Genomic DNA, 20,080 nt, shown 5'->3' on the forward strand with positions numbered 1-20,080 from the left:
GCTTGTCAGGATAGCATGTTTTCCTACAAGCTTTTGCCATTCACGTGTCTGCGAGTGCTTGAATAGTTTTCCACGCCCTTTCAATCAAGAGAAAAGGTGCATCTCAGAGCATCTCAGCTCACATTTCTCATGCCTGGCAGGTCCCTGTTTGTACATTTGTTCCTTAAGGCACTGGAACAAGAGAAAGGTGCCTCAGGGGACTGTAAAGTGACTGTGACCCCTCTGGAGATGAAACCCCCTCTGGGACCCCCAGGACCCCTCTAGGACCCCTCTTGGGTCCTGGGGGGGTCATAGAAGTATCCTGGGGTGTTCTAGAGGAGTCTTAGGGGTCCCTAGAGGAGTCCTGGAGGTCTTTACATGGATTCTGGGGGTCACTAGAGGGGTCCTGGTTGTCCCTTGAGGGGTCCTGCTGGGATCTAGAGGGGATCTGGGGGTTCTTCGAGGGATTCGGGGGCCCTGGTGGGCCCTAGAGTGGTTCTGGGGTCCCTAAAGAAATTCTGCAGGTCCCTAGAGGGGCCCTGGGGGGGGTCTTAGAAGGATCCTAGGGGATTCTAGAGGGGTCTTGGGGAATCCCTAGAGGGTTCCTGGGGGTCCTTAAAGGGGTTCTGGGGGTCCCTAGAGGGGTGCTGGTTGTCCCTGGAGTGGTCCTGTGAGGATCTCGAGGGGACTTGGGGCTTCTTAGAAGGATTTAGTGAGTCCTGGGAGTCCCTAGATTGGTCCTGGAGGGTCTAGAGAGATCCTGTGGGTCCCTAGAGGGGCCTTGGGGCCTCTTAGAGGGATTCAGGGTATCCTGCGGGGGCCTAGAGGGCTTCTGGGTGTCTGTAAAGGGGTTCTGGGGGTTCTAGAGGGATGCTCGGGGGTTCTAGAGGAGTCCTGGGGTCCCTAGAGGGGCCTTTGGGGGTTCTTCGAGGGATTCGGGGAGTTCTGGGGAGCCCTAGAGGGTTCTGCAGGGCTCTCGAGGGGTTTTGAGGAGTCTTAGAGTTATTCGGGGTGTCCTGGGGACCCCTAGAGTCGTCACGAGGATTCTAGAGGGGTCCTGTGCATCCTTAGATGGTTTCTAGGGGTCCTTAAAGGAGTTCTGGGGGTCCTCGAGGGGTCCTGGGGAGAGTGAGATGATGCAGGGAGATGGTTAAGAAAAGGTTTAATAAGAGGACACACAGAAGCCCTCTAGAGCCCCCAGGACCCCTCTATGACCCCCAAAACCCCTATAGGGAAGCCGAGGACCCCTCTAGGGACCCCCTAGGCTCCCTCTAGGACCCCTTCGAGCCCCTCTAGGAACCCCTAGAATCCCTGTGGGGATCCCAGGACCCCTCTGGAGTCCCCCAGGACCCCGTTAGGACCTCCTAGAACACCCCGGGGACCCAGAACCCCTCTAGGGCTCAACAGAACCCCTTTAGGGAACTCCAGGCCGCCTCTCGAGCTCCCCTGCAACAAGGTGGGGATCAAAGGGGAAAAGAGCGCCCCCCCAGCTCAGTGCCGCCGCCGTGTGGCCGCATCGCGGTACTGCAGGAAGGGCTGCAAGAGGGTTTTTTTTTCTTTCTAAGTTTAGGATAGAACCACCTAGAAGTTTCTAGACCCAAACAGCACATGCGCGTTACGCCTTAAAATCGCTTTATAAGGAGGTGTGGAAAGGGATTTTCCCACTGCGCATGCGACCTCCAAATCGGGCGAAGCAGTGACCGCGTGGACTGCCAGGGCCTCAGACGCTTCTTGGTATTTTTCTTTAAAAATGTTGGTGTTAGTCCCCATCGTTTATACCCTTAGCGTTATAGCATTGATTCTCGTGTTTTGCCTTTGTATACGTGTATTTTTTCCTCATGAATGTCCGCAATGTAAACTATTGTGTTGTCGTGCTGACTCGCCGGAGGCATCAGAGGCGGGCCCGGAGGCACCGACGGTCAACGAATCGGAGGTTTAAAACTGTTTTATAAGATGTTGAAGCTTTGTCGAGTTGATTAGTTTTAGGATAAGATGTTACGGTTTTGTAGGCTTAAGTAGTTTTTAAGATAAGACTTGTGGGTTTGTAAGATGTTTATATTTGTTAAGGTTGTAATATTTGTTAAGGATATTGTCAAGAAGATGCTTGTGATTGTAAAATTTGCTGGACGTTTTGTTTGTTGTTGTATTGCGCATTCTTCTGGCCTTTTTCTCTCTCTGTCCTTCTGTCTTTCACACCGCCATGAAGCCAGCGATGTTGAGCCACGGGGCGGTGTAAGGGGCCGTAACCGTTGAACTGCTTTGGCTCAACATCGCTGCCAACGCCCCCACGATCTCGTAAGGGATCTTTATTGCAATGAAGAGCCGATCTCGTGAGCGCTGCCAAACTGTCCCCAACGGAAAAACCATGACATCCACCCGAAGTGCGCTTACCGAGTGGCACCTGGGCATTCCTGAAAATGGTTGGACTATTCGGGGAAACCGTGGACTGGGGCGATAAATGGGGGAGCCTCTGGCTTCTTCGTTGCTCGGTGGGCTCGGGGTGCTCGACTTCGTCATTGCTCGGTGGGCTCAGGGTGCTTGACTTCCCCATTGCTCGGCAGGCTCGGGGTGCTGGACTCCTTCATTGCTTGCTTCTTCGTTGCTGGTGGACTCGACCTCGTGTGTGTTGCTGTGTGTGCCTTCGCCGGGCTTCCTGGAGCTTGGAACATCATCATCACCCCGTGGCTGTGTCTTCATCATCACCTGCACCGAGACCGATCCAACGGGACATCGCTGGATTCGTGGTGGTGGTAATTAGCCGCATCTCTACCGTCTTCTTGCTTAGGGGTTCTAACTTTTCCTTTCTTTTCCTCTCTGTCCTGTCGCTGTTGTCAGTTGTTAAAATAAAGCTCACAAGATTGTACGGCACCTGACCTCGTTTGTGCCTTAATCTTGGTCTCTTGGGATCGTTTAAGAACCCTCCCTGATATTGGATCGGGACGCATCTCCGAGTGTCTTGTCTGCTCCTTAAACCTTTTCTCTCTCCTTCTCTTCCTGTATCTTTCCCACCACCGATCACACTTTCTATTACCCATGATATACACACACAACAAGAAAAGTGCCTGCAGAACTAACCGCACAAGAAATTTGGGATAAAATCTTTTCTTAACGATCTCCCTGCGTAATCTCACTCTGTCCTGCGTGTCCGTGAAGGGTAAGGGCTGTGATCCAGCTCCCGGGCTCTGGCGTGGATGGACTGGGCGAGGTCTAGAGCCCCCCAGGACCCCTTTAGGACTCCTCAGGACCCCTCTAGGGGCCCCGTAGGACCTCTCCACGACCTCCAGGGCCCCTCTAGCGACCCCTAGGACCCCTATAGAGCCCTCTAGGGCCCCCACGGGGTCCCCCAGAATCCCTCACGAGCCCCGAAGGACCCCTCTTGGGACAACCAGGACCCCTCTAGAGACACCCAGGATCCCTCTAAAGCCACCAGCACCCACAGGACGTCTAAACAGCCACCCAGGACCCATTTAGTGATGTCAAGGACCCCTCTAGGGGCCACCAGGACGCCTCTAGCACCTCCAGGACCCCTTTACAGACCCTCAAGATGCCTCTCGACTCTCCAGGATGACTCTAGGACTCCCCGGGACCCCCCGAATCATTCTAAGACCTCCCTAGAGCCTTATGGGACCCCGCTAGCACTATGCAGCGCTAGAACCCCTAGGGGCCCCCAGGACCCCTCTAGGACCCCCAGAACTCCTTTAAGGACGCCTAGAAATCATCTAGGGACGCATCGGACCCCTCCAGAACCCCCGTGATGACTCTAGGGGTCCCCAGAACCGCCCAAATAACTCTAAGGCTCCTCGAGACCCCTCTAGAGCCCCTCGAGGGACCCCAGGACTCCTCTAGAACCCCCAGAAGCCCTCTAGGCCCCCGCAGGATACCCTGAATCCCTCTAAGAAGCCCCAGGGCCCCTCTAGGGATCCACAGGATCTCTCTAGACCCTCCAAGACCAATCTAAGGACTCCCAGGACCCCCTGAATCCTTCTAAGAAGCCCCAAGTCCCCTCGAGATCCTCACAGGACCACTCCAGGGACAACCAGCACCCCTCTAGGGACCCCCAGAACCCATGTAAAGATCCCCAGGACCCCTGTAGGGACCCCCAAGACTCCTCTAGAACACCCCGGGATACTTCTATGACCCTCCGCGGACCCTAGAGGGGTCCTGGGGTGGGGGGGAGTTGTGTCTCCAGAGGGGTCCTGGCCTTCCCTATAAGGATCCTGGGGTCCCTACACGGGTTATGGGGGGTCCTAGAGAGGCCCTGGGGGAGGGGGGGGCCTAGAGGATTCCTGGGCTTCCCTGTGGGCTTTTGGGGGTCCTGAAGGGGTCCTGGGGGGCCCCAGAGGGGTCCTGGTGTCCCTCGAGGGATTTGGGGGATCCTAGAGGGGACCTGAGGAGTTGCTAGAGGGGTTCTGGGGTCTCTAGAGGGTTCTGAGGGGTCATAGAGAGGGCTTGGGCAGCTCCAGAGGGCTCCTGGGATTCCCTATAGGGGTCTTTGCATCCTTAGAGTGCTTCTGGGGAGACATAGAGAGGGCTTGGGCAGCTCCAGGGGAGTTCTGGGCTTCACTCTAGGTGTTTTGGGGGTTCTAGAGGGGTCCTGGAGTCCCTAGAGGGGGCCCTGTAAACCCCACCAGCACCTTGACCCCCCACGACTCTCTTCCCCCTCCAGCCCCTCAGTTCCCCCCACACCCTTAGGGCTTCGCCCTAGCCCCGCCCCCAGGCCCCGCCGCAGCCAATGGGAGGGGCCCGTCCCCGCCGCAGCCAATGGGAGGGGCCCGTCCCCGCCCCAGCCAATGGGAGGGGCCCGTCCCCGCCCCAGCCAATGGGAGGGGCCCGTCCCCGCCCCAGCCAATCGGAGCCGCGTCCGCGCGGGTCCAACCGCCGTCGGGGGCTGCGGGAGCCCCAACCGCATCGCGGAGGTTCGGGCGGCAGCGGGTCTGGGGGAGGCAGCGAGCGGCGGGTCCGGGGGAGGCGGGGAGGGGCGCGGAGAGGGGGAGAGAGGGAGGGGAGGGAAGGGGAGAGAGAGGAGAAGGGGCAGGGGAGGAGAATGGGGGGAGAGGGGGGAGGAGGAAAGGGGAGTGGCCTCACGTGCCTCCCAGGACCCATCTAGGACCCCCAGGACCCCTCTAGGGACCCCCCAGGACCTCTCCACGACCCCCAGGATCCCTCTGGAGCCCCCCAGGCCCCATCTAGGACCCCCCCCGGCCCCGTCTCGGGACCCCCAGGACCCCTCTAGGGACCACTAGGATGCCTCTATGTCCTTCAGGACCCCTCTAGAGCCCCCCAGGACCCCGCTAGGACTCCTCAGGAGCCCTCTAGGAACCCCCTGAAGGACCTCTCCACCACCTCCAGGGCCCCCCTAGGGATCCCTAGGAGCCCCCTAGAGCCTCGGGACCCGTTTAGTGATGCCAAGGACCCCTCTAGGGACCCACAGAACCCCTATAGAACCCCAAAAACCCCTGCAGGACCCCCCAGGACCCGTCTGGGGTTCCCGCCTGGGGGAATTGGGGTGGGAAAAAGGGAGAAGGAGCAGCTTGTGGAAGAGACTCTTGCAGCCCTTCCTGCAGTACCGCGATGCGGCCACACGGCGGCGGCACTGAGCTGGGGGGGCGCTCTTTTCCCCTTTGATCCCCACCTTGTTGCAGGGGAGCTCGAGAGGCGGCCTGGAGTTCCCTAAAGGGGTTCTGTTGAGCCCTAGAGGGGTTCTGGGTCCCCGGGGTGTTCTAGGAGGTCCTAACGGGGTCCTGGGGGACTCCAGAGGGGTCCTGGGGTCCCTAGAGGGGTTCTGGGGTGTCCTATGGGTGTCTTGCGGGGGTGCCTAGAGGATTCTGGAAGTTCCCTCTAGGGGTTTGGGGGTCCCAAAGGGGTCCTGGGGGTCTCCAGAGGGGTTCTGCTGTTCCTAGAGGGATTCGTGGGGTCCTAGAGGGATCCTGGGGGGGTCCTAGAGGGATTCTGGGGGGTCCTAGAGGAGCTGTGGAGAGGGAAAGAAAGGGAGAGGAGGAGGGAAGAGAGGGAGAGCAGGGTGGGAGGGAGAGAGGGGAGAGGGAGAGGAGGGATGGGAGAGAGAGAGAAAGAGGGGAGAGGGAAGGGGCAGGAGAAGGGGGGCAGAGGGAGAGGCCGGGCCAGAGGAGGCCTCAGTGCTGAGGGTGCTGAGGATCAGCCCAGGGCCCTGGCAGCCAGGCTGCAGCCCAGTCCCGTTGCTGCCTGCGCTGACGCCCTCGCCTGCGTCCCACGTGCAGTTGATGCTCGAGGCGACCCTTCCGCTCGAGGCGATTCCCGAGGCGATTCCCGAGGCGATTCCCGAGGCGATCCCTGCAGTGATCCCCGCGGTGCTGCTGCAGCCGCTCCCGGCGATCCCCGAGGCCCAGCAGAGCTCAGCCCCGGGCTCAGCCCCATCAGCCGCAGCTCCAGCGCGATGTGGTGCGGCGCAGCCGGTGAGCGGTGGCAGAGGGGGGTGCGGGGAGCCGAGGGGCTCTGGAGGCCGGGGGCACAGAGCTCGGCAGCCTCTAACTGGTGCGTTAGACGGGGGGCAGAGCTACGAGCGAGTTGGGCTTTGGATGGCACGAGCGCTGGGAGTCCCGCTCGTCTGCGAGGGGGGATGTGGCAAAGCGCCGGCTTGGCTGCCTCGGGAGGGCTCTCCTCTGGGCTCTTGCGTAGCTGTCAGACAATATTGATGCGTGTGAGTGCAGGTAAACGAGGATCCAAAATGCAGAGGAGCCAAACGACCGCTCGGCCAGATCGCTACATTCCCAGCCGTCGCGCTCTGAGGATGGAGGTGGCCAAGTTCCTCCTGAGCCAAGAGCAGGACCCTGCCTTGGTGTCACCCACCAAGAAGGTGAGCGTGTTGCTGAGTTGCAGGGACTGCGCTGCTCCCTCCCAAACGCCCTCGCGGCCTTTCCCAGGGAAGCAAACTGTAAGTTGTGTCGCGTGGTTGCGTGAGGCTGACAGCCCCGAGCGCCGCTGCCTCCAGCTCTGCCCTTGAGGAGCCGGGGATGAGGTTGGAGCTGTAGGGCCTGGGAATGGAACGGGGACGCGGGACCCTGAGCGAAGCTGTTCTGTAGGGTCGTGTCCCTGGGAAGAGCCTCTGGCCCTTGTGGGAGCCAAACACAGCTTTGCTCCGTTTTAAAGCCTCATCAGCCCAGGGGACAGAGCTCCTAGGCTGTGAGCCTGTGCCCAGGGACACTGCTGGCGGGAGCTGTTCCAGCACAATGTCTGCGTGGGGAGCCGCTCTGGAACGTGTCTGCTGGGTTCTGAAATCTCTGTAGGAAGCATTTGGTTCCTTGTGGCTGTGGCTTTGTCCGCTGGCCGTGAGACGCTGACCTGGCCGCTCTTCTGTGCTCAGATGTGAGCAGGAGAGCTTGCTGGTGTCTGAGGAAAAAACCCTTGGAGCTGTGTCACGGGTTAGCCCCAGCCCGGCTGATTTCAGCAGCTAAAACCGTGCAGTTGCGCTCCCAAATCCCTCCACTCCCCACACCCCTGGAAAGGGGGAAAGGGAAATGAGAGGAAAGAGGCTTGTGAGTTGGAAACTAAAACCGCAGCTTTAATTAAAATAATAATAATAATAATAATAACGGTTATTGATCTTATTAGGAGTGGTAATATATATATACACAAATATCTGAGATCGCGCCCTCGGTGACTCAACGTCACCACAGATCCTGCAGAGCAGAATCGAGGGAATGGCTCCACAGCCAGGAGGGAGCTGAGCTCAGGAACTGGAGTCAGGAACACGCGGGTCCAGGGTCGGGGGCAAAGAGAGAGACGAGGTCCTCAGCGGCCGTCACAGAGGAGGGGGCCGACCCTCGTGGTCTTTGGGTTTCAAAGCGAGGGTGACGTAGATGGGATGGAATCCTCCGTTGGTCGCTTTGGGGTCACCTGTCCTGTTCGACCTGCCTTGACAGGCGCGCCAGAAGGCCTGGGCAGTGAGGCTGAACGGCTTCGATGTGGAAGAGGCAAAGATCCTGAGCCTCAGTGGAAAGGCTCCGAGCCCTGCGGCAGGTGAGGGACAGGCTCTGGGTGAGTCGACTCGGCTGGAGAGCCCTGGGGAGGGGAACAGCGGCACAGAGGCTCCGCATTTGGAGGCATCGACCGGCTTCTGGGAGCTGCTGTGCACACCGGGCTCTCCCTAATCCTTAGGTGTCCAGCGGCACAGAGTCTCCGCATCTGGAGACTCTGGGGGTGTTGGTTGACAGGGACTGAACAGGAGCCAGCAGGGGCCCAGGCGGCCAAGAAGGCCAATGGCATCTTGGCTTGTGTCAGAAACGGTGTGGCCAGCAGGTCCAGGGAGGTTCTTCTCCCTCTGGACTCGGCCCTGGTGAGACCGCTCCTCGAATCCTGTGTTCAGCCCTGGCCCCTCACCACAAGAAGGATGTTGAGGCTCTGGAGCGAGTCCAGAGAAGAGCAACGACGCTGGGGAAGGGGCTGAGAGAGGTGGGGGCTTTTAGCCTGGAGAAGAGGAGGCTGAGGGGAGACCTCATTGCTCTCTCCAACTACCTGAAAGGACGTTGTGGAGAGGAGGGTGCTGGGCTCTTCTCCCAAGTGACAGGACGAGAGGGAATGGCCTCAAGCTCCACCAGGGGAGGGTCAGGGTGGACATTAGGAAAAAATTTTTCACAGGAAGGGTCACTGGGCACTGGAACAGGCTGCCCAGGGAGGGGGTTGAGTCACCTTCCCTGGAGGTGTTTAAGGCATGGGTGGATGAGGTGCTAAGGGGCATGGTTTAGTGTTTGATAGGAATGGTTGGACTCGATGATCTGGTGGGTCTCTTCCAACCTCGTCATTCTATGATTCTATGATTCTATGACTTCTCCAGGAATTCTGCTCAACTGGAGCCCTGCGTCCAGTCCTGTAGCCCTCAGCACAGGAAGCATATGGAGCTGTTGGAGCGAGTGCAGAGGAGGCCACGGAGATGATCTGAGGGCTGGAGCACTTTTCTTCGAGGCTGCCCACCTGCCAAACCTTTTCTGTTGTTTCCACTATTTCTAGTGAGCTTCCACCTAGGGGCACTGAACCTCCAGTGAATGTGGTCACTGTATTTATTGCTGATGGGTGGAGAAGGAATTCTTGCTTCACGTGCCCAAACTCAGCTGCACGTGCCCAGCTGGGGTGGCCTGGAAACGGTAGGGTTGGGTCCTTATTATTCCAGCTCTCCCAGTTCCTGAAAGAACTGCTGGCATTGTTCTTCATGCTTCAGAAAGCGACCCTTCAGTTCAGTCAGCTTCTCTTGCACCATTTGCAGGGGTCTTTTCTGCTCCCTGCGTTCTTCTGTCTGAGCCCTCCTCAAACATTCGCCTCAGGAGCATGGATTTGATCTCCTCATGCTCCTTCTCCAGCTCTCTTCTCCTTTCTACTGCTTGTCTTGTGTCTTTCAGGTTGTTCTCGACCTCTTCCAGCACCTCTGCCACTTGTTCGAGTTTCCTTTTCAGGGCAGCATTTTCCCCTTGAAGCTCTTCTGTCAAACCCACCTGCCTACGGAGGTGAGCGTTTTCCTGAGCCAGGCAGGAGTAGGCATTCCTGATCTTGGTGAGCAGCATCCGCAGTGCCTCACACATTTGGTAGTCGGTGCTGGCAAGGGAGTCCTCTTCATCTGCAACCACTCGATCCTGAGGCTCCTCCGCCACGTCCTGTGTGAATCACAGAATCACGAGGTTAGAAAAGACCCACAGGATCCCTGCCCCCCCCATGGCTGCGGCGGCTCGATGCTGCAACAGCTTCACCGGGCGCTCGAGAAACTTCTGGCCTCCTCAAGAAGCGGCTGGGAGGGAGGCAGCCCTGCTCTGAGGCTTTGCTTCCCAGAGCTCCCTGCTGAGCCCCACAAGGAGTCCAGCCACGCGCCCAAAGCGGATCCAGGCTACGATCCTACAGCTCTTCACTAAGTTTGCTACAGCTCTAAGCCAATTCCATTCCGAAGGAGTAAGGTACAAAGCAAAAAACCAATTCAACAACCGGCTTGAGGATCCCATTGATCCCACGTTTTGGCAGCGAACGCTTGCTCTCCTCAGCCAGAGTGTGCACAGGCATAAACCCCAAACCCTCAGCTTGCTGAGAAACACAGCGAGCAGAGTCTGTGAGGGAAGAGCCGGGAAGAGCAGCCCCCAACTGTCTGGGGCCGGGCGGGTGCCAGTCGATCGCTGCTGGCGTGCAGATGGAGCAGGAGCACCCAGGAGTTCCCTGCGGGGCAGGTGTCCCCAGCAGCCCAGCCCTGAGCAGCATTTACCTGCCTGTGGTCAAGCGCCTGAAGCGCTTCAAGGAATCGCTCCATGTCAAGCCTGAATTGCTCCTTGTCCCTCTTCAGGTCCTCCTGGGCCGTATGAAGGCTCTCCAGATTGCGGTGGAAGGAGACCTTCTGCAGCTGCAGCTGCTCTTGATCCTTTTTAAGCTGGTCCATGTCCAGCTTCAATTGAGCCTTCTCCATCTCCACTGCCTCCTGGGATGTACGAAGGCTCTCCAGATCTCGCTGGAAGGAGACCTTCTGCAGCTGCAGCTGCTCTTGATCCTGTTGCAGCTGGTCCATGTCCAGCTTCAATTGAGCTTTCTCCATCTCCACTGCCTCCTGGGATGTACGAAGGCTCTCCAGATCCCGCTGGAAGGAGACCTTCTGCAGCTGCAGCTGCTCTTGATCCTTTTTAAGCTGGTCCATGTCCAGCTTCAATTGAGCCTTCTCCATCTCCACTGCCTCCTGGGATGTACGAAGGCTCTCCAGATCTCGCTGGAAGGAGATCTTCTGCAGGTGCAGCTCCTCTTGATCCTTTTTCAGCTGGTCCATGTCCCGCTTCAGTTGAGCCTTCTCCATCTCCACTGTCTCCTGGGATGTATGAAGGCTCTCCAGATCCCGCTGGAAGGAGACCTTCTGCAGCTGCAGCTCCTCTTGATGCTTTTTGAGATCTTGCCACATTCTCTGGAGCTCCTCGTTTTCCTGGGCAAGGTGGGCCTCCTTCACCTCTAGCTCCTTCTCCCGTATTTCAAGTTCGTCTCTCCTCTTCTCTCTGAGGGAACCGGGCACCATTGATTCTGCTGACAGCAGGGAGGTCGAGGTTTCCTTCTCTTGGCTTCTCTCTTCTGAGGAGAGTGGCAGGCGCTGTGCAACACCTGCTGCTGGTTCAGGGGATGAATTCCTCTTAGTCACTTCCTCTTGATTCTCTCCTTTAGGGGCTATTGCTCTTTTTGCATGACTCTTTGCCTGCTTCTTTCTCCGGGAATAGCTCCAGCAGCAGCCAAGAAGCCCCACCGATGCAGGGATGGCATCGAGTACAACATCGTGGAAGTAGAAACGCATTTTACAGACCCTGGGCTGTTCCCTAGAAGGAGAAACAGAAACCATGGTCAGACGGTCACAGGGAAGGTTACAGGAAGGTTCAAGTTGATAAATGCCTTCAGGGATTTCTGTTTGCATCAACAGGCTCTGGGAATTCCGTCTGCTCTCCCAGCAGAGCTCCAGGGATCCCTAGACACTGATCACCAGGGTACTCCTCACTTTTCACCTCACCCTGATGCCTGAACCAATTTCCCCTTCGTTCGGTGAGTGCTCTGGATGCTGAGGGCTCCCTGCCCCCGGGATGGTCTGTGCTGGTGACCGGCTGCTTCAGGTCTCCCCCAGAAGAGAGAAGAGGACAACTCCCCAGTGACTGAGCCCCCATGCTCTGCGGGGACAGACCCGAGCGCACTGTGCTCCCTGCCTCCTCTGTCTCCCCCCGGGGAGGCTTATGCTGTCAAATCTCAAAACTAGTGGAAGTCGAGGCTGGAGTTGAAGAGCATCGTGAAGGATCACGGAGCAAACGAGCAGGGAGCTAAATTGGAAAGGAGCTTCAGCAGCCAGGCCACGATGCCTCCCTACAAACGCTGCAGTCAGCGATCCAGCGCTCGGGAAAGAAATACGATTGTGGAGACAGAGCGCTGGGCAAGGCTGGCAGAGTGAAACCAAAATGGGAAACCTCTGGGCTCTGGGCATTTCCCAGCAGAATTTATCCAGAAGGCATAAGAACAGGAGCTGACAATACTGTGAGGGACTGGAGGCCCTTCCATGGAGAATAAAATCATAGAATCATCGAACAGTTTGGGTTGGAAGGGACCTTAAACATGACCCAATTCCAGCCCCTGCCCTGGGCAGGGACATCCCACTGGCTCAGGCTGCCCAAGCCCCATCCAGCCCGGCCTTGGACACCTCCAGGGATGGGGCAGCCACAGCTTCCCGGGGCAACCTGGGCCAGGGCCTCAGCACTCCCATGGTGAAGAAATTCTTCCTAGTGTCTAGTCCAAATCTGCCCCTCTCCAGTTTATCCCCATTGCCCCTCGTCCTGTCACCACAAGCCTTTGTGAACAGCCCCTCCCCGGCTTTCTTGGAGCCCCTTCAGGTACTGGAAGGTCACTATAAGATCTCCTTGGAGCCTTCTCTTCTCCAAGCTGAACAACCCCAACTCTCTCAGCCTGTCCTCGCATGGGAGGTGCTCCAGCCCTCGGATCATCTCTGGAGCCTCCTCCGGGCCTGTTCCAACAGCTCCATCTCCTTCTTCTGTTGGGGATTCCAGAACTGGACATAATACCCCAGATGAGGTCTGACCAGAGAGGAACAGAGGGGCAGAATCCCTTTCTTTGTCCTGCTGGCCACACTGCTTCGGATGCAGCCCAGGATACGATCGGATTTCTGGGCTCTGAGGGCACTTTGCTGGCTCATGTCGAGCTTCTCATCAACCAAAAATCCAAGCAGTGACTGCCCAGAAGCAGACACGGGCAGAGCTGACGTACCCTTCGCGCAGACAGATTTTCTGTTCCAGCAGAACTGGTACGGGGCACTGCAAAATCCAAATGGCAGCCCAAAAGCTTTGTTGATCTCGCCCTGAGAAAGGCGCAGGCAGCTCCCAGTGGAGAGACCACCTGCCTCCTGCAGATCCTCCTGGGGAGTGAATCCAGAGTGTGCTTGCCCTGGGCACCAGAGATGTCTCCAAGGCAACAGGGGAGCATCACAGAGGATGATATCACAGACGCGGCTCCCACAGGCCGGGACGGGGCCTGAGGGCCTCCTTTCAGGTAGCTGGAGGGAGGAATGAGGTCTCCCCTCAGCCTCCTCTTCTCCAGGCTAAACACCCCCAGCTCTCTCAGCCCCTTCCCCAGCTTTGTTGCTCTTCTCTGGACTCGCTCCAGAGCCTCAACATCCTTCTTGTGGTGAAGGGCCAGGGCTGAACACAGGATTCGAGGAGCGGTCTCACCAGGGCCGAGTCCAGAGGGAGAAGAACCTCCCTGGACCTGCTGGCCATGCCGTTTCATAGAATCATAGAATCACCAGGTTGGAAAAAACCCACCGGATCATCGAGTCCAACCATTCCTATCAAACACGCACTGCTGCTCAGGCTTGGTGCCTCTCCCATCCAGCGAGGGACCGCAGGACACAGCTGCTCACGGCTTGGACACTGGCTTTCAAACAGGAGTCTGGGTTTCCTCGCAGATGAAACAGAGCTTGTGTAGGAAGGTCTCCAAGGTTCCTTTCTCAACAGGCATTGAGGATGGCAAATCACACGGGAGATTTGCAGCAGCTGTGCAGATCACCCCTCAGAGCTCCTTTTCCCGCTCTTTTCTGTCATGGCACTCCCACCTTCTCCCTCAGAGCTCCTTTTCCCGTTCTCTTCTCTCATGGCACTCCCGCCCTCTGCCTCAAGCCAAGAGGCTTGTTTTCTGACACAAGCCAAGATGCCATTGGCCTTCTTGGCCACCTGGGCCCCTGCTGGCTCCTGTTCAGTCGCTGCCAACCAACACCCCCAGGTCCTTCTCCCCCGGGCAGCTTTCCAGCCAGACTTCTCCTAGTCTGGAGCTGCTCAGGGTTGTTGTGCCCCAAGTGCAGGACCCGGCCCTTGGCCTTGCTAAACCTCATGCCACTGCTCTCAGCCCAGCGGTCCAGCCTGTTCAGATCCCTTTGGAGCCTCCCGGCCCTCCATCAGCCCTCCTCCCTTCGGCTCAGCTCCTGCCCTTTCACTTCCCATGCAGCATCTCTCCTCGCTTCAGAGCAGAGCTCCCCTGCAGAGCCATTCCCAGCCCAACAGGCTGTTGAACAGAGAGATCTTGAGTGATATCAAGAAGAAGAGAAATGTTTATGGGCTCTGGAAGAGGGGACAGGCCTCTTGGGTGGACTACAGGAGGGAAGTGAGATTGTGTAGAGAAAAAATCAGAAGGGCTAAGGCTCAGCTAGAAATCAGATTGGCCAAGTCTGTGAAAGATAACAAAAAATCCTTCTATAAATATATAAATAATAAAAGGAGGACTAGGGAGACCATACAGTCCCTATTGGACGCAGAAGGAACAACAGTGACAGGGGATGAGGAAAAACCTGAGGTGCTTAATGCCTTCTTTGCCTCAGTCTTTAATTGTAAAGAAAGTCATTCCGTCTGTGTACAAACCCAGGAGCTAGAGGAGCGAAATGAGGCTCCCACGATCCAAGAGGAGGTGGTCAGAGCCTTGCTAGCCCGACTAGACACTCACAAGTCTGTGGGGCCGGATGGGATCCATCCAAGGGTGTTGAAGGAGCTGGCGGATGTGCTGGCCAAACCCCTTTCCATCATCTTCCAGCAGTCCTGGAAGACTGGGGAAGTCCCACTGGACTGGAGGCTGGCTGATGTTGTGCCCATCTAAGAGAAGGGTCGCAGGGAGGACCCAGGGAACTCCAGGCCTGTCAGTCTGACCTCAGTGCCAGGGAAAGTCATGGAGCAGGTGATCTTGAGTGCTACCATGAAGCACATGCAAGAGAACCGGGTGATCAGGCCCAGGCAACACGGGTTCACAAAAGGCAGGTCTTGCCAAACTAACCTGATCGCCTTCTATGACAAAGTGACTCGGCTGCTGGATGAGGGAAAGGCTGTGGCTGTGTCTTCCTGGACTTCAGTAAAGCCTTTGACACAGTCTCTCACAGCGTTCTGCTTCGGAAACTGTCACCTCTGGCCTGGACAGGCGCACACTCTCCTGGGTGGAAAACCGGTTGGCTGGCCGGGCCCAGAGAGTGGTGGGAAATGGTGTGAAATCCAGCTAGAGGCCAGTGACAAGTGGGGTTCCCCAGGGCTCAGTGCTGGGTCCAGCCCTGTTCAATGTCTTTATCAATGACCTGGATGAAGGCATCGAGTGCACCCTTAGCAAGTTTGCGGACGACACTAAGCTGGGTGGAAGTGTCGATCTGCTGGAGGGTCGGGAGGCTCTGCAAAGGGATCTGAACAGGCTGGACCGCTGGGCAGAGTCCAATGGCATGAGGTTTAACAAGGCCAAATGCCAGGTCCTGCACTTGGGGCACAACAACCCTAAGCAGTACTACAGACCAGGAGAAGTCTGTCTAGAAAGCTGCCTGGAGGAGAGGGACATGGGGGTGTTGGTTGACAGCCAACTGAATATGAGCCAGCAGTGGCCCAGGTGGCCAAGAAGGCCAATGGCATCTTGGCTTGGATCAGAAACAGCGTGACCAGCAGGTCCAGGGAGGTTCTTCTCCCTCTGGACTCGGCCCTGGTGAGACCACTCCTCGAATCCTGTGTTCAGTTCCGGGCCCCTCACCACAAGAAGGATGTTGAGGCTCTGGAGCGAGTCCAGAGAAGAGCAACAAAGCTGGGGAAGGGGCTGGAGAACAGGTCTTACGAGGAGCAGCTGAGAGAGCTGGGGTTGTTTAGTCTGGAGACGAGGAGGCTGAGGGGAGACCTCATTGCTCTCTCCAACTACCTGAAAAGAGGTTGTAGAGAGGAGGGTGCTGGCCTCTTCTTCCAAGTGACAGGGGACAGGACGAGAGGGAATGGCCTCAAGCTCCGCCAGGGGAGGGTCAGGGTGGACATTAGGAAAAAATTCTTTACAGAAAGGGTCATTGGGCACTGGAACAGGCTGCCCAGGGAGGTGGTTGAGTCACCTTCCCTGGAGGGGTTTAAGGCACGGGTGGATGAGGTGCTGAGGGACATGGTTTAGTGTTTGATGGGAACGGTTGGACTCGATGATCCGGTGGGTCTCTTCCAACCTGGTTATTCTGTGATTCTGTGATTCTGTGAAATAATTCTTCACAGAAAGGGTCATTGGGTGACGGAAGAAAATATGGGACAACACGCAGTGATCAATATGATCCAAGTGAAGCCATTTAATCGAAGTTCCCAACACATTTTATACCCTACTTGCTGAAGCAAGCCATTGTTTTACAAGCTGATTTGACAATTCTCCATTAGCAACAAGTAATCATTGGTTACAATACATTATTATGTTTTCCCATGAGAAATAGCTATGTGAGCATTTCAGTCTACAAATTGATAGCCTACAAAGTAACAAGTCAAGGACCACCGAGGAAAGCTTCCCCTGAGAAATGAGAGGCGTATATGGTAGAACGACTCTCTATTGTTGCAAAGAGAAACCTTGAAGAGAGTGTGTCATTTACAGCAGCTGCTGCTTCTGCAAAGTTAGCTTTAATTCCGGTGCAAAAGCTGTGAGGCCTTATGCTAAGGTGCCTTTGTTTCATTTAGCATAAGCTGCTCAGTGCTTGGGGTGCTCATTAGATGTCCTCTGGTTCGTAACCATCCATCAATTCCCCCGTTTTCTTTTTGAGCCGTCCAAGCACTATTGAAAACGTTTTTCATGGCCACATCAATCATTCGTCTCACACAAGACAAAATACATGGTATCACACTTAAAATTACCAAAATGACAATCAGAATAATCAAACCTTGCTTTAACAATTCTTCAAGCCATCCTGTTAAACCTAATCCTGTAAACCAATTATCTAAAAAATTTTCAGATTGTAATTTTTTCATGGCATCCGCCATCCCTTTCAATTTCATATGTATCGATTGAGAGTGATCAGAAAGCTTCACACAACACATTCCAGCGAAATCCTCACATCCATGGCCATGAGCTAAAAGCAAAAACTCAATCGCTGCTCGATTTTGCAGTGTGGCATGCCTAATACTATCTACGTCATTGGCAAGCTCATATAAAATCTGCGAGGTACGATTCAGCCGTTTACCTGTCCAGCAAGCTAAAGTATGCAATGAATTTAGTGCCTGCATGCTCGTTATTTGTGGAAAAAAGAGAGAACCGACTATAGATAAAGCTCGGCCCCATAAAACCACGTTATCATTACAGGTCTCTCTCAATTGGAGGGTGGATCGCCTTTTTCTTAGCACTGTTTTCTTAAGTTCCTTAAAAAATTCCATGTGCTCTTTTCGAGGCATCGGGAAACTCAATTTTCCAATATAACGAGGCCCTCCAAAAGGCAGAGCAGGTATTCTGGGCCATGCCCTATCTCTGCAAATTAAAAAGTATCCAGGTGGAAGTGCCTTTGGTTTAGTATCATGATAGGGTATGTGAGGGGAGGATCCGTTACAATAAGAACCATCATGTTACCCTATTCTTTGAGGTGACATATGAGTTTCATCCCCGACAGATGGAGTACTAAAATACCAACATCCTCGAGATGAATCTGACCCTAATAAATCTAGTTCTTGCGGGGGCAACATTGTCTCATTTAAATTTTTTACTATTAGAGCCATGGCAGTGGAGTCATAACCCCACCCCATTGTTGTAGCAGTTTTATTTATGACCGTTTTCTTCAACCAGTGGTCCACTGTGGTCCAATTTCAGAAGTCTTCTAGGTTCAAATACGCTATTCCTCTCAGACAGGTTCTAAAAGGCTCTCCTACTTGCTTTAACGACAAACAAAAGTCAGTAATATTGGCTTTGTAGGCCCAAGAGACCCACACATTCGGTGAATTTTGTGTCAGAGCCATATCAAGTGTGACCGATGGAACTCCCGCTACTAAACACAATAGGCCACAAGAGAGAATGACGCTGAAGGATTTCATTTTTGACTCCTTTTCTTTTTCCAGCTAAAACGCTTTTCACACTGTTTTACTGTTCTGTCCCAATTGTCACTATTTACTGTCCAAATATGAGGCACTAATAATTTTTTGCTACATACTGTTTTCAATACACAAATAAGATCACTTTTATTTCTGATTTCTGTTTGCCACACAATTTGACTGCTATAGAACCGAAATGTAAAACCTGGTTCGTGACCTGTGACTGTCGCAATTCTAATGGCTTGTTCTATAATTTCGAATTGTTTTTGTAAACATCGATCACACCATCTACATGTTAACGATGCCTTTCGGTAAAAACAAATATTGCATTCTTTACATACGGTTTCCACCCAAGGTTCACATTTTACACGTTCTTCACATGCTACTCTCCGTCGATGCACTTCCTTATACTCTCTTCGTTGTCCGGATTCTGTATATCCAGTGACGACCGCTCCTTCCAGGGCTTGATCCACTTCTGTGGTACCCAGCGAGGTCCTGTATCTGTTAAAACACAAGCATAACCTCTCCCAGTAATTTTGAGTTCAACAGGTCCTTCCCATTTGCCTGAATCCCAGTCTTTGTACTGTACTTTGATGCCTTGCTGATCCTGGTTATTCAATCCTGATTCCAGTGATCGATGATGAATTACGATTGGAGGGCTATTCCTGGTTCCAGTGAGACACAAAAAAATTAACACATAAGTCGCTTTTGCAATTCATTCACTAGGGACTAATACATCTCCTCCCCCTTTTTGTTTTTGCAAAAGGGACTTCAAGGTTGCATGAGAACGTTCAATGATTGTTGGGCGCCATTTGACGAAAGAAAATATGGGACAACACGCAGTGATCAATATGATCCAAGTGAAGCCATTTAATCGAAGTTCCCAACACATTTTATACCCTACTTGCTGAAGCAAGCCATTGTTTTACAAGCTGATTTGACAATTCTCCATTAGCAACAAGTAATCATTGGTTACAATACATTATTATGTTTTCCCATGAGAAATAGCTATGTGAGCATTTCAGTCTACAAATTGATAGCCTACAAAGTAACAAGTCAAGGACTACCGAGGAAAGCTTCCCCTGAGAAATGAGAGGCGTCTAGGGTAGAACGACTCTCTATTGTTGCAAAGAGAAACCTTGAAGACAGTGTGTCATTTACAGCAGCTGCTTCTTCTGCAAAGTTAGCTTTAATTCCGGTGCAAAAGCTGTGAGGCCTTATGCTAAGGTGCCTTTGTTTCATTTAGCATAAGCTGCTCAGTGCTGGGGGTGCTCATTAAACGTCCTCTGGTTCGTAACCATCCATCAATTGGGCACTGGAACAGGCTGCCCAGGGAGGGGGTTGAGTCCCCTTCCCTGGAGGGGTTTAAGGCGCGGGTGGACGAGGTGCTAAGGGACATGGTTTAGTGTTTGATAGGAATGGTTGGACTCGATGATCCAGTGGGTCTCTTCCAACCTGGTTATTCTATGATTCTATGATTCTATGACTGGTACGTGAGGATGCCCCTGGAGCTCAGATGCTCGTGTGAGCAGAGAGACGCGAAGGGGGGGATTTTTTCCACTTCCCAGCCACTTGTGAGGGGCCTGGTTTGTGCGGTGCCCTTGCTGTGAAAAAGCCGGCAAGCACTCGCAGAGAGAGTATTATGGGAGCTCCGAGTGTTGAGGAGGCGACTCCAGGGAGCCGAGGGGCTGGTTAAATACAACGTGAGACGGATTCCCCCTTGTCAGCTCGGTGGGAGCTGGTTCAATGGATCGCTTCTCACGCTTCGGATGTCCCTCAGCTGAGCTCTTGTCCTGCCGCACCCCCAGCGGAAGCGGGAGCAGCACAGCCTCCCTTCCCTCTAGAGAGCTGATGGACCTTGCAGGGAAGTGCCAGGCCATGAAGGCTGCCCCTTCCTCCTCTTCCCTTTCCTCTCAGCTCAGAACTAGGGACAAAATCCTTGGTTACCTGTGTGCGTTTGTGTGTGAGTGAAATCTCACGCCCGGGGCTGCACACGGGACCCAGCTTGTTCCCCTGTCCCAGGAGAACCTGCCTGTACACTGAGCCCCTTCCCGTTTCCAGGCTCACCCTGCGCCGTCCTCCTGCCTGTTTGGTTTGAGGACGGGGACGTTTATGTCTGTCCTTGCTGCGGAGGTGATGGATTGAAAGACCAGGCTCTAGGGTGTCAAGGTGCATCTGGCCCTGTGAAGGGGAAGGGATGACACCCATGTTCCCTCAGCCACTGCTCCTTACGCTCTATATTTTTCCCTTTCCAAAAAACCAGAGGCTTCTGGAACCATGCGCAACCCGCTTCACGTCACACGCCTGGG

The sequence above is a fragment of the Phaenicophaeus curvirostris genome, chromosome 8 (assembly GCF_032191515.1).
Source record: "Phaenicophaeus curvirostris isolate KB17595 chromosome 8, BPBGC_Pcur_1.0, whole genome shotgun sequence".
Taxonomy (NCBI): Eukaryota; Metazoa; Chordata; class Aves; order Cuculiformes; family Cuculidae; genus Phaenicophaeus; species Phaenicophaeus curvirostris.